This window comes from Eublepharis macularius, chromosome 9, assembly GCF_028583425.1.
Source record: "Eublepharis macularius isolate TG4126 chromosome 9, MPM_Emac_v1.0, whole genome shotgun sequence".
In the NCBI taxonomy this organism is placed as follows: domain Eukaryota; kingdom Metazoa; phylum Chordata; class Lepidosauria; order Squamata; family Eublepharidae; genus Eublepharis; species Eublepharis macularius.
The window spans coordinates 68,707,863-68,723,767 of record NC_072798.1 but is presented as its reverse complement, the minus strand read 5'-3'; positions in this window follow the sequence as shown (position 1 = coordinate 68,723,767).

Sequence of the window (15,905 nt, the reverse complement as noted above, 5' to 3'; positions counted from 1 at the left end):
TCTGTTTTCCATTTCCTTGCATATAGTACTCTTGCAGCTGTCACCATGTACTGGAAAAGCTCTTCCTTTTCTTTTGTAACATTATTTGATAAAATGTTTAAAAGCATATTTTTCGGGTTTAGCTCAAACCTGAGCTTAAGAATCTTCTGCATCTCTTTATGTATCTTTAGCCAATAACTTTTGGTTTCTTACATGTCCACCACATATGATAAAATGTTGCATCTGTGCATTGACATTTCCAACACTGTCCACTATAGTCCTTACTAATTCTCACGATGTCTTTGGGGTAGTATATCATCTAAAGAATATTTTGTACCAGTTCTCTCCTAACAACTGATAATCTGTAAATTTAATATCTTTAGTTCATAGATCTTCCCACTGATAAATGGAGATTGTTTCTCCGAAGTTTTTCATTCATTTCACCATACAGTTTTTGACTTGTTCCATTTCTGTGTGGTATTATAGTAAAATTTTATACATTTTCCCTAATAAATGCTTCAGGTCACCGCTTGTTAATAATTCAAATTCTGTTTTTTCTCTTAAACTGCCGCCTTATTTGAGAATTTGTTCTTTGAACCTAGATACTCTTTGGTGATACATCAACCATGGAATATTTTACCCTTGAACTTTAATTTCTTGCCAAGTTTTCATATTTCCTTGTTTGTCTATCATAGATTCATAGCTGAACTGATCAATTCTATTTCTGATGGCATCGTTACAGTAAGTGTTTATTGGCGACATCAGTGGCGAGTTTGATGGGCAATTGATTTCTACATTGAAACCATATTTTAAATAGTCCGTCTCTTAGCATATGGACCCCGTCCTGCTTTTGAATTGATTTTAGTGATTTCTTAATCTATAAATAATTATGAATACCCTCTTTAGTGTCAGTTGTCTCCAATTTGATGGGGCTTCTACTCATATTTATAATCTGTTTATCCAAACCAATGCCACCTGGTGGTACAGTTTAATATTCGGTACTGCTAATTCTCCTCATTTTTTGTCATCCTATAATACTTTAAATCTTATTTTTGGTTTCTTCCCTTCCCATATGAAGCCATTTATTACTTTCTGCCACTACTTTAGATTTTTTTTGTTCTATATGAATTGGGATCATTTGAAACAGGATATTAGTAATGCTTGGCCACACTTTTTGATAATTATCCTTATATAGATTCTTATTTTGTGCTGATACATTTATTCCTATGTATTTTACATGCTTTGTAATGATAGCACAGTCCGTTATTTTTCCAATCTCTTCTTGTTCCTCTGTCATTGTCAAAAGCAGCATTATCTTTGATTTTTTTTGTTCAACTTATATCCAGAGTACTGTCCATATTTTCATATTTGTTCCATTACATAAGTCAAAGAGTTATTTGGATTTGTCACTGATATAACCACATCACCCACATAGCTTTTCATTTTAGATAGCTCTTTTCCCTCCTTTATTCCATTGATTTTACTGTCTTACCTGATTCTCACCACCAGAATTTCCAAGGCAGTAATGATATTAGGCATCCCTGTCATGTTCCTTTTGTTATTTCAATTTTCTCCATAAATGAATCATTAACTACGATTGCGGCTTGTTGGTTGGTGTACGTACTTTGCATCCAATTCAAGAACTCAGTCCCACAATTCGTTCTTTGCAGTACTTTCATAAGAAATTTCCAAGACACATTGTTGAACATTTTTTTAAGCATCTAGAAATATAAATGCAGTTTTTCACCCTTCCATCTTGAATATTCAATTGTGTTGAGGAGATATCTGATGTTGCCTTTCATGTATCTCTTCGGGACAAAGCCTGTTTGATTTTCATGAATTACTTCTGAGATACATCTTCTTAATCTTTACGCCATTAATATTGTTGTAAATATAATCCACATTCAGTAAAGAGATGGATTTCTTTTTGCATTTCTTTTCACCAATCAATTCAGCAACCTTTTGTGAGAAGATATTTTTTATTTTTTTCCTTCTCTTTTGAGGTGCTTTTACAAAAAATGCATCAACATAAATAGTGTTATGGAAAACTCATTGAATAATAGCTGTTACCCTCTCACAAAATAACGCGAGATTTGAACCAAGTTGGCTGCAAAGCCTGTGACAGCCTGAGTTGACTACAAAGCCACATACTGCTTTCTGCAGTACTTCCATACCTGTTATGGATCCAAACACTACCTAAATAAATAGTGGGGTGATGGTGCCTGAGGAGTGTGTCACTTTCAAGTGACCCTCTAAGAATTTCCCCTAATCTCTAAGGCCATGAAGACTAGAGGAAAGTTCTAGAGTGTTACCATGGAGGCCTTTTTCCCTCTTGTTCCTGAATTTCTCAAGCACTGGAGACTGAAGAAAGGAAAATTCTCTGCCAGGTCAGGCAATTGCAAAGCCAAATCCCTGTCTTTTTTGCTGTTTCTGTGTTGCTCACTACCATATGCAGTTGCATAAAACAGCAGGGGTAGGTAAAGAGGCACCCTGGGCAAAGACGTGCCTGAAAATCCCACCAGGCTTATTTTAATTAATCCCTAGTAGGCTTCTATTTGGTATGAGGGGGTTGTATCATCATACAACATCAGGAGAAAATGATAGAATTTTGCTGTCCTGGCTACTTAATAATGGACATGACTGAATGACATGCAGAAAATAGTTGCTATGAAATTAGACATGGTTTTACATTTTAAATCCACATGGACATAATCTTGGCAAGAATTTTTACATTGATACTTTTGTTAGCCATACATAAATTACAATAATGTGAATCATCTGAGATAAGCATATGTACCTGCACACAGATGTAATATATAGATTTGCACAGGATGGTGGAATAATGTCTGTACCTTGGGTGATTTCCATAGTTGCCTGTATTTCAGCTTATTTTATTATTATAAGCACTGCAGAACACATAGACAATAGACATTACACTGACATATATAGTTTTTGTACAGCACAGAATATCTCCCACACACCTAGTTTTTGACCTTCTGGGATATGGCACTGTAACTCAACATCAAGAAACAATGTCCAAAAACCATGGTCACAGGATAGATATTCTTTCTCCCTCCCTGTCCTAACTGCTGCACCATCCCCAGGTCTAGTAGTGACCTGCACAGTAAGTTGGGGAGAGGGGAGGAAAGCTCCCATGATAGTTACATTCTTCTCCTCCTCCTCCCCTCTTTCCCTCTTCATTTCTCATTTTCTGTCTGACCTGGATCAGGGATTTATTTATAAGCCCCAGTTAACAATATGGTTCCTAATGGCACAATATCAGATATATCCAGAGTATGCATGGAACAATACAACATTTTCATTATAGTGTTGTAAATAAAAGAGCCCCGTGGTAGAGAGTGGTAAGCTGCAGTACTACAGCCCAAGCTCTGCTCACAACCTGAGTTTGATCCTGGTGGATGCTGGGTTCTGGTAGCCAGCTCAAGGTTGACTCAGCCTTCCATCCTTCCGAGGTCAGTAAAATGAGTACCCAGTTTCCTGGGGGTAAAGTGTAGATGACTGGGGAAGGCAATGGCAAACCACCCTGTAAAAAGTCTGCCAAGAAAACGCTGTGATGAGATGTCCCCCCTTGGGTCAGTAATGACTCGGTGCTTGCCTTTACCTTTACCTTTATGCATGGAACAACACAACATTTTCATTATTGTGTTGTAAATAAATATGCAGCAAACAATTTGGATGTGGTCAAAAGACCTTAAGTACAGGATAGGAATGAATTGTATTTAGTTCTGTCTTCAGGTCTGCTGCGCCTTGACCATGTTGCATCAAATATTCCATTTAATCTCCAATGATCTAGCAATGGTGGTGCAACAAAGCTGAGGCTAACTCATTAGAGCACAAGAACATAAGAAAAGTCCTGCGGGATCAGATCAGTGATCCATCCTGTTTCACATAGTGGTCAAACTGTTGCCCTGGAAGGCCATCAAACTAGGCACCGCCACAGATGTTGCCTCTACCACTGGATATCAGAGGTTTACTGCCTGAGTGGGAAGATTTCCCTTTAGTCATCATAGTGGTGGAGAGATGACACTTTGCTGCAGCAGTTCTTAAACTTGTTCTTAAATGCTATCCAGCACATCTTCTAGAAGGGGTTAAGTAGTAAGTGACAATGCCCAGGAGTAACTTTAGTTGTCTGTTTAGCTGTCCCATTGCTCAAACCCCTCGCCATTCTCATTCTTGCACCTAGGAGCCAAATTCAAGGGGCTTTTCCTTCAATTGGATCCCAGTTTGGCAAAAGCAAGACTCTTCCTGCTCTACTCCTACCTGAACTTCAGCTCTTGTTTTCTTTTCATCAGAAGCCACCTTTGCTTTATTAGAGTTTACTCTGCCACCCAATTGATCATCCAGTAAGATGCTCACTACCTATTCCTTTTATCGTGATTTTTCTCATGCACCTGCCCTGAATCTGAGCTCCAGTCTCATCTTTTGTCTTTTATTAGCTTTTTTCCCCCCAGTGCTGTTTCCTAAGCTATACATGGACTATAAATACTCAGACCATTTTCTTGTTTTTATAATTGCCTGTTGGACCCACAGAGCTATAGCTTTACATTTCCCATTACACACTTGCACTTGGAAATGCTGACCTTGAATTTTAATAATGTGTAAATTACACGCTTTTAACTTTTGACAGAGGAATGTTAAAATTTGAAGTCGGGTATCTACTGGTTTAACACTGTGGTTGTTTCTTTTAACCTCCAATTTAATCATTAAGTACTTATTATCCTGCACAGTCAACTCAAATACTTAATAATGCTATAACACAATAAAATAATGGTTTATTTGAATAAAGAGACTGCATGCAGCCATGCAGCTTGACATTTTCTAATCTCCCATTCCCTCTCCTGGAAAGAGGGGAGGAAACAATACATTTGCAATGTGATCTTTAAGTTTTGATCATCTCTTTTATTATTGAAAATTATCCATTCAAGGTATGGTTTCTTGTTGATGTGCCATGCATATAATTCCTATGAAGTGGGGGTTAGATGAGCAAACCCATACAAGGACTGATCCTTTTTATTATTCAGATCCATTTGTAGTCAGTCTTCTGTGTTTAATCCTTTGCCACCCCACTTCTTCTTGGTGTATGAATTAAGTACAAGTAAAAAATGTACCTTTGCAACTATTTAAAAACATATTCAACATTTTCCCCCTTTTTACCAGACACATGCTTGAAAAGGTATATGTGTTCACCAAAATTTCAGTGACTATTATATCAAGTATATTTACTTCACACACCAAAAATTACTTCTGCCATCCTCTGCAACAATCGTTCAATATTTGCTTTGCTTCCCCATTGTGAGAAATCCCTCTTTTCCTTTTGCTATTATTCATTTTTCATTCTATTGAGTCAGTAAGCTTTGCTGCAAGATCAGCCTCCTAAGCACAGACTCAATGGCTTTTGAATCTCACTCCATTCTGTCATGAAGTAGATATTTAAACACCACACTATCAAATATATCCTTCCAGATCAGCGTATACAAGATCCCCACCCGCACCCCGCCTCTGTATAGACACCAGTATGTAGCTGGCTTGTGCTTTGTACTGAAAGGGAAATTATGTTGTGGGATTATATGATAATTTAAAACCCATGTTTGTTCTTTTTCAAAGGCAGCTATCTAGTCTGCATTCACTTGAGGGCATAAAAAATCTCCCTGTCACCAATGGCAGCAGAGTGGGAATGGGTGGGAATGGTGTCCACATATCTCCATTCCGATGCTGCTTGCTGTTGCCGCTGTGCCCCATTGCTCCCCATTTCCCTATCAAGCTTGTGAAAAAGCATAGGCCCAAGCACAAGTTGGCTGAATCCCCCACTATTATTATTTATTTATTATTATATTTATATTCTGTTCTCCCTGCAAAGTAGGCTCAGAGCAGATTACATCAAAATGTGAAAACAGGTCACACCATAAAACCAGATTCAATTTATAAAATCCAGCAGCACTCACATTGTCCTTCCCTCACCAAAACCCATGGAGCAGGAGGCGAACTGACAGATGTTATACACCTCCTCTTTCCCATTACTTTCTCTACCAGGGCCATTTCCATACTACTCACCTTCATCCGGAACAGGGTGCAACGTGGCAAAAAAAATGTGGAAGATAGCGTCTTCTTGCGCGAGTTTTGCACGACGTCGTGCAAAACTCGCATGAGAAAACGCTATCTTCCACAGTTTTTTTGCAACGTTGCGCACCGTTCCGGATGAAGGTGAGTAGTGTGTAAACGGCCCAGGCTGAGATGTACCACTACAGCATGATTTATCAGGGAAAGGAACTGACCCGCACTATTTTGAAAGTGGAGCTTAGCTCCACCCCTCTCCAAAGACAAAGACACAACCCCCTCTCTCACTCCACGAATTTCTCTTTAAGCTAAGTTAAAGCATTTTTTATTTTAAATCCAGTTTAAAGGGGAAAGCTCTGTGAACACCGTGAGTCACAGGGCACAACTGGATATTACAATGTCCCCAGGGACAACCTCGGTTGCCACTTTCATTTTAGAATGGATTGTGGGTGATTTAAAATGCCATTTGGGCCTGCAGTGTGGTGGAACCAGACACTCTTGTCCCACCTCCCCCCATGTGCTTTTCCAAGTGCTGAAACAGCCATGGGGGACAGGACCACCTGGTCCCACTCAGGATCAGGCCCTCAAAGGGTTTTAAATGGCCCACATTCAGCTCTAAAATTTCCTGCTGAAAATCTCTGCTGCTGGAAGGGTTCCTGTCAGTGCAGTGTGACTTTTCTCATGCTCTCGTGGGCCACCACCACCCCGTGTTCCTGGAGATGTTTTCTCTGGGAGGGAGGACTGGCAAAATTCCCCACATGCACATACAAGCTCCAATACATAATCTAATATGTAGTAGTATATCATTCAACTCAGCACATTAATAGGACCCGTATTTTACACTTCTTGTTACTTTTAAAAGAAAGCACAACAAATCTGCTGTACCCTGAAGAGCTTCCTGTTCCCAAACTCTCTCTGTAGCATTGGATCTTTGTTTCTTTTTGCACCATACATTCTGCGGACCTTTTTCTCAAACCTTCCCTTGTCCTGAATTTCTGCTTCTGTTTTTTCTGTCTGTCTGGCACTTATTTATCTGCTCACACATTCCTGGATCTGGAACTTCATTTCATGTAATCAACCTGATTTCACACCTGCCTTGATTCTGCCAAGATTTACTGCTGTAGCTGTGATCCTCTAAATGCTGATCATGTCCCAGTTAGCCCCAGATGTCTATTATTCAACTATCTCTTACTCAAAATTACTATTTATACAAATATACTGTCTCTGTAGAGTCTCAGTTTCAATGGGAATCTATGTAAACAACAAGATAGAATTTGATTTGGTGGCCCTTCAGATAAAAGAATTGCATTCTATCCAGTAAGATGCTGGTTCTTGGTAATTTCTGAGTGTTTTGCAACTAAATTAGATTTGAACTAAACCTTAGACACCAATAGAGGCACATATAAAATTTATTTCTGAATGTGAGCTTTCTAAAATTTGTCTTAGGGATTTATTCAAAGTTGGATTTTTTTCTTCTTTTTTGCTCATCTTTAACTCTCTTTGTATATTTGTATTTTGCTGCTGTTCAGCTATGCTTGTTTCAAGTGCTCAAGGGTGAAAGGGGAAAGAAAACAGAGGTTTTTCTTTCTTATCAATGTGTTCAAAAAGATGTGATTTATTTTTGTGGATAACACTTTATGTAGAACAAGCAGGATTATGAGCAGGGATATGGAGTAGAGATGGGCATGAACAGCAATATGAACTAAAAAAACCCATGAACAGCCCAATCTGCTGTTCATGAACAAGCTGTTTGTGAGGCCTCATTCGTTGCTGTTCGTCAAGCCAGACAGTCTGGCACCTGCAATCAATTCCCATGGCAACTCAGGCAGGGATTGTCTGAACTCTGTCTGAACTCCTGCTGTTGCCCTGGAAACCCCAATTAAGCCCAATTTAGCTTGATAGGCAGGTCTTCCTTCCAAGTGTCGACTGGAGCTCCAAATTTGTTACAAGAGGAAAGGACCAGTGGGGAGGGGGGCTCCCAGCTCTGGCTTTCAGGAAGAGACAGCTGCTATTAGAGAGACAGGGTGAGTGCATTGGAGCTTGAATTTTCTTTGTGTGGTAGGGTAGGGATCTACCCCTTCAGGTTCCAGGGCTGCTGCCAGGTTCTGGGGCCAAGCTATTATTTATTATTGGTACATTTCTTACTGCCTGCTCAGGTAGGGTTTCTGAGAGTGGTGCAGTAGGGATCTTGATGGCTGGAGGAGAGCCTGCTGGCCCCCATAAACAAAGAACATCTTTGTGACAGGATCATGTTCGTCAATGTTCGTTGTTCATAGATGGCAACGAACAATGAACACCATGTTCATTTTTTTTTCTGTTTGTCCCCATGTCTAATATGGAGTCACTCTACTGGCTGTGGCTTACCTCTTCTGAAGTTTGAATTAATTTTTGCAGCCTTTGCTTTCTGACTTTTTAATCATTGCAATCCTTTTTCTTTTGCTTGGCACAGATGACCATAGATATGAATTGAGAAAGGGAATTCATTGAATTACTAAAAGAGGATGAGGAGTCTAGCAGAGAGCTTTCCTGATAAAAGGTGGCTTATCTACTCAATGCTTGTCTCAAAAAAAAAAGCACATCAAATATACTCAAATCTTTTTGCTCCCATACCCCAAACAAAGACTCTAGACAGTTCAATGTAGTGGTTAAGAGCAGTGGGACTCTAATATGGAGAACTGGGTTTGATTCCCCATTCCTCCACTTGAATTCAGCTGGGTGACCCTGGGCCAGTCACAGCTCTCTCAGAGCAATCCTAGCCCCACTCACCTCACAGGGTGATTGTCGTGAGGATAATAACACACTTTGTAAACTGCTATGAATGGGCATTAAGTTGTCCTGAAGGGCAATATATAAATCAAATGTTGTTGTTATAAGTAAAGCTTATAAGTAAAACTTGTTATAAGTAAAGCTTACGTTTATGTTATGTTTCTGAAAGCAGCTGAACTGCAATTAATTAATTTTTCATTTTTAGCAATGTAGGTATCCTGAGAGGCTACCTGATGGGTTCCACCAGCATATGCACAGGACCATCCTGGCTCAAAGCTTGGAGAGGTAATAAAACCTTTCCGTTGTCTGTACACTAAAAATGTGCAAGAGAAGCTGTTCATCAGCTCCTATGCTGAACTGGCCAGCATGCAAATTCAAGAGATGATGATCCAGCAGTGAGAGAGTCAGACCATTATCTCATTTGGTTAGCTCCTCCCTCTGGCTGCAGATGCCTCCAGGTGCTTACCAAGTCTAATGAAACTGAAGCACTTAATCCACATTAGTCTTACCTACTCCTTCTCTGGGGCCAAACCAGTCTCAAGGATTAGGCCTGCTTAACGTGTCAGCTCCCTGCTTCAAGCCATGTGAAGCAGGCAAAAAATGGGATTTCCCCCAAGCCAATTTGAGAAGAACCCAAATGAATTCCTGCTTGGCCCAAAGCAACCAGCTTAAAATTGCACACCATGTTATGAAGGAAAGAGAAGCGGGTCATTTTTACCCAACAAAATGGCTATTCCTGGGTAACATGGGTAGCTTCCCCAAATCCTGTTCTAATTGGCCCACCAAATACCCAGCAACAAATCTGCTTCAACAGTGAAAGCCAATGCATGCTGAAGCTTCGTGTATGTATTAGAGCATGCAAAGGGCTCTGCATCAGAGTAATTATGTCTTACACTTTTTGTCTGTTTAAGGTATAGCCTCCTAAATGACAGAATACTTTCCCTTTCTTTGTTCTGCACTATAACCATTGGCATTCAGTAAATAAAATGGCACACTAAGTACTATACAATATATACTATATTTCCATGATCCTGTACATCTGTCAAGTACAGTCAGTGGCAACCTGACATTTACCATGGCAGTCTGGTTGTTTCTACTGTTAAATCAAAAAACAGTGGGATAGGTTTGACTTCTAGCTTGGCAGAAAGAGTAGCAGTGATAGACATTACATTTCAAGAGGCAGCACTAACGTGAATGGGAAAACATTATAGATGGGAAATGGAAGTAAGAAAATGGCCTAACAGTAGTAATAGTGAATCATCAGAATATGCAAATTGAAGACTCTCCATTGCTACTCCTTCCTATTATTTTCAAAATTCTACAGATTTATTATGAAACAGCAGGCCTGTAGCCATGGGAACATGATTAAAGTTCTATCCAGTTGGCAAGCCACAAAAAGAACTTTTCAGTCCCACAGGATGCTTGTTCAGGTTATTTTATAGATTTTTTTTTTTGCATCCACAAGCCATCATTACCAGCCTATGTACTATAACATCATCTGAATGTAGATTTATTTTTTCTTTTACAAATGCTAATGTACTGGCATTTTCACAACCTTTTCTGAGATTAATGTAATTTTGAACAGAAAAGTCATTTGGAATCTCACATATTTTAAAGTTAGATTCTTGGCATAATTTATTCTTTCAAGGATTCAGTTGCTTCAAATATGCTTTGCAAGTATAGTTCCCAAGTTAGATTTCCAGCATTTTCATTTAAAAGATCTCAGGTAAAAGAGGGGACATTCCTATACCCTTGGCCTTATATATGCTGTCAATGGAGATGCACGTACCATGCTGGATAGACTGTTCAAAAGTAGCTCCTTTTATCTTACTTTCTCTCAATATTTTTAAATAGAGAGCAACTGACAAGCCCAATCTTGAGAGTGAGGCCGAAAGCACTCAGGGAGCTGACTAAGGGTTACACGATGATATCCCAGACTTATACCAGCATAGCACCCCTATGATAGTGCTTGGCTATGGCACCACTCTGCTGCTACTCCCTGCCTGTGCCCAGCTGCAGTGCAAGCATAAGTGCACCGGGGGGGGGGCTGGCTGTGGAGCTAGGGCATGAGTTAGTTGGCTCCCTAAGCTGTTTCAGGCCCAGGCACGCCTACAACAGTGGCAGAAAGTTACATTTTTTAAAAAGGTGGTGTAGCCCATAGGCACTTATTGTCCAGGAAAAATTGGCTGTCCCTCCACCAGGCCCTGCCCAAATGGCCCAGCAGAGCATAGGATGCTCCAATCTGCTCATGCTCCTGTGGCAGCTCCTCCCCCTCCCTGGTAGCCAATTGGGGCACACCTTGCACTGATACATGGGAGGAGAGCTAAGTCCAGACTGAGTGACTACCAACTACCATCCAAGTTGCCTTACAGGTTTCCCATCTCCTGAGTCATGGCTTGAGGAGGGGTGAGGGAGCACAAACAGGTAAGAAGGAGCTGAAGAGCTCACTTGCTCATTCACACTGGCATCCTCTCTTCCCTCACATCTCTGTGGTTGAGGCTCACCAGGAAGGGGCATGGCCCCTGTCCATGAGCCAGCACAGTCCATGTCTGCCAAAGAGGCAGATGCCCCAGGAGCCACTCTTGACCCACTGTTATGGTGAGTGGCGAATACTCCTATTGTTACAGTTAGGAAAGGGGACAAAGTGACTAGGAACTCTCTTAGATTAAAGGTTTGTTGGAATACCCTTTGGTAATCATTTGCCATCACTTGGTGACCTTCTGAGAACATCTATACTGATCTGCTAAGAAGGTGCCCTTCCAGATCAAAATGACAAAGTAACAAGCTAAAAACCCTAGCAAAATGACAAAATAACAAGATGAAACCCTATTGTCATTTCTATTTTACTTTTCAAATAAAACTTTTTAAAAAAGGTTTAAGTTGGCCAGGTAGCACCAATATGGAATGGAAGATAAAGTATTATTCTCAAGTAAACAGCAGGGAATTCTAAGAACCCAGATAGTCTAGGTAGCTCTCTTCAGCCATACTGAATCTGAGGATTCTGTCACACCTATATTCTCACCTGGAGCCTTCTTTGGTACAACTCCCAACTGGAAAACCTGTAAAGTTGGCATGGGCAGCTCCATAAAGGGGGTGAACCACCCTACCTTCCTTAATCACCTTAGCTAATTTAATGTTAACAACTTGCAACAAACTTAAGATTCTTGGCCATGTAATGCACCCAACTCCATTAAACAGAATCCTAAAACCTTTAGGAACGTCCTGGCTCAAATACAACATATTAACTTAATTGGGGTAAACCTCCAATAAATTTGGAGCCCTTAGCAGACTCCAAACTACTGGCGCCTCCCTTTCTGTATCCACCTAGATCCCCTACAGCTCTGTGGAAGCCCTTAAATTTGGAGTACATGGAGCCTGGATAAGGGACGCCACACATAAAACAGCCATGTCAGAATTTACAAGGCTTCCTAGTACATCTACTTCCCCCACTGAAGCCTCAACATACAAGGAGGGATTGAATGCACTGTTTACCCCCAGGACTCTGTGAGGCTTCAGTCAGACCAGTGGAAACTAGATGGCCACTGTCTGCTTAACACCCATCTACTGTTCATGCAGGGCCAGTACATTGGGCCTATAACTGTTGATTCTCCCCATTCTAAGGAGAAAAGTAACCAAAGTGAACTGAATGTTTTTGAACGCACATTCCTAAAGAGTTAAGATAGGACCTTGCTCTGGCAGCACTTAAGAAGTAGGGTACAAACCAATTTAAATCAAGGTATGATTTACTAATGGTCAAATATCTTCATTGCTTTAACACCCTAAACCCTTTGAAATACTTGGAAGGTGGGTCTTAATTTCTGTAAGAAATAGTGAACTCCATTTAATTCATGATCAAATTTACTTACTTAGATATTTATTCTCCATTTTTCCCAAAGTAGTTTACAACACTGTTCTCCCCTCCTCCATTTTATACTCAACAAAAATAGCACTGTGTTTAAGCTGAGAAAGAATGACTGGACCAAGGTCAACTAGTGAATTTCCATGACAGAGTGGAGATTCAAATCTAGTCAAATGCCATAATGTTCCTGCAAACTAAGAGCTAAACTACACGAGACGACTGATACGTGTCGGGTTTCCTCACGTTTACCTGGGAAGTGTAGTCAGGCCCCGCTCTGAGCTCCCAGAGGAAAACCCGGTGGAGCGGATTTTTGTAAGGAGTCTCTTGCAAAAATGAGCTTCACTCGAGTTTTCCTCTGGGAGCTTGGGGAACAGGGCCCAACTATACTTACCAAGTAAACTTGTGGGAACCTGACACATGTCTGGCATCTTGTGTAGTTTAACTCTAAGGAGTGGCAAAATTAAGAGATAATATGAGGGCAAGGTAATTGTTAATTCTCTCAGTGCCCCCCATTTTCCAATTTAGAACAGCTTAGGCAACTGTGTGCATATATTTTAAAATGAAAGATTATTTTAATATTTCTGTATATGATTTGCACATTTGCTGAAAATATCAAATAGAAATAAGTAACTTTCTTTGGGTGCTTTGGTGCAACTGCTGTGCCATATGTGATTCTTGGAAGCTGAAGAACTTTCCCAACATTGTCTATCTTTTTTTTAAAAAAAAGAAACTTAGTCTGCATCTTTCAAAGATTATCTAGTAAAGCTTAGTAGCAGTAGATGACAGTAACATCTTCCCTCAGAAGTACCTCTAGAATCACAAACTGTGATGGGAAATAGATAAGTATCCAAGACAAGTACCTAACCCATGTCTCAGGTAGTGAACTCAAACTTGTCACCATGGAAACATGAAAAAGGCACTTGACCCATAGAAATAAATACGACCTACCCAGAGGCACTATATCCTGGAAGCAAGGTCTTCAGAAGCATAATCATATGGTTACTGAGCTATTGGTCTGGTGCCAAAAACATTATTTTCCTCTCCTGAATTCATGGCTTGGCATTCATACGGGCTTGTCTCAGTGGCTTGAGCAGTCACTGTAGCCTAAGTGGTCCTTTGTAAGTCAGGCTAAGCATTTGTAGCATTCCGTAAACATAACCTACTTTTGCTTCGTTTCTCTTCAGGAATCAGGGAGGATAATTCATTTTCAACAAACAAAGGATTGCCACCCAGTTTGCCAAGGCTAAAGATCAGCTTCTTCTCATAACTATTTTTCAGTTACTTCTTCCTTTACGAGAAACATATTTCAAAGGCACACAGATGGGCAGCTTTTATCCTTTATTCATTTGGTACCAGGCTAGAATGTGGACCCGCTCACATCCAGCATAGATAATAGAGAAAGTCTTTTATGCGGACAACAGAGAACAGCATTTGAAATCCAGGAAGTTATTTTGTACAGTGACAAATTAAATGTGCTGATTCTGCTGGCCAGCTGAGGACCTTTTTTCCAAAGAGCAGAAGAAACCTGTACATTATAATGCCACTGTGCCTCTCCTGACATTGATGGGTATTGTATTCACTGGAGAGCAAATAAATAAAGAAATAAAATGTCCAATCTGCCACTTCTATATCTTCTGTCGCTGTTCTGCAATAAAATATGTGGAATTTTACAGCAGGTGTCAGGCTGACCAGCTGAGCTGACAGTTGCTTGGGGGGTGCAGCATTTGTAGAATTGTTGGCTTTTTTTTGCTCCTTGAGAGTAGATAGTATCTTACCATCTGCAGAGTTCTCACTCCTATCATCTCAATGGCAAAGTCACTTTAAAAACACATTAACACAGAATTGATTACCTCCCCTGGTGTGAAATGTTTCTGACTGCTAATAAAAAAACTCTAATTTCAGTACACAGAATACTGGTATAACCAGTACCCTGGATTTTTTAAAAAATTGTATAGTCTGTGAAAATCATTATATTTTTTCAACATATTAAGTCTATTTAATGGTCCGCAGTAGGAGTTTAAAATTAGTTAGGTTTACAGAGACAACCAATATTCCCTTATCCAATTACTTATCCTCAATACTTCATAAGGATCCAATTCAACCATGAATCATCTCATTTTGTGAAGCAAATTAGAAGCCCTGTATTCACCCCAGTGTAGCAAGAGACTATCAATTTTTGCTTTGATAATGAACCTCAAATCAAATTAATAGTATGGAGTTCAACTCTGTGGGATTTTGCTATCCCATCATCATTCCAAATTTTCTTTTCCTTCGATTCTGTTGAAAGAACAATGGAAGTCCACAAAAGGAGCACAATCACATAGAATGAACAATCATCAAGTAAGAAATCCCAGGAAGTTTTGACTAAATAGAAGTCATCAACCTCTGTCCATAAGGCTAAGCTTTTCACACAGGCTGTAAAAGGATTAAATATGAGTCTAGTCCAACATCCACTGAGCTTTATCATGGGACATGGAAACACTGAGATCTGAAAAGTTTTCAGACTGCATTCAGATTCACTTTCAGGAAACTTGGGAAAAGGCTTGTTCCTTGCAACTTTCCTTTGTTGCAGATGAGAACTGCTCACCCACATGCTGCTTATTCTTTTCCTTCCTGAAAATATTGCTGAGCCTGCTGAATATTAAGGACTCTTGTTTAAAGATAGGGCTAATAGTGCTTCCTGCCTCTGCATCCTTCTAATGCAGAGCTGGATATTTGTTCTCTTCTTAAATATGTCTTCTGCAGCTGTAACTGATTATGTTTGTGCATGAACACACAGCTGAGCCATTAAGGAAAAGCTAAGTGGAAGGGAAGCATGCTTGGCTGTAGTTTAAGCACAGCATGTGAGGGTTATCATCAGATTCTTATACTACAATACTAAAGCTTTTTCTCCAGTCCCTCTCTTTTTCTCTTTGGAAAAAGACATTTTAAAACATTCTAATTCAGTTAAGCAACTTTAACCCAGTCGATATGAAAGTATGGGAGAAAGCAGTCATTTTGGGGAAACGTGGTACACTGATATATCTGTGCGACAAAATACTTATGCTGATCTAGGATATTTAAAAAATAACATAGAATGATCAAATGATCCACGTTTTAAACATAAGTAACTCCAACACAAAATTGGATCTAAAGTAAAATAGGTAAAAAGTAGCATCTGAGGTCCTGTTCTGTCTTCTTTGATGGAGGTTATTGACTCATTACATTGACTGCTTTTGCTGAATTC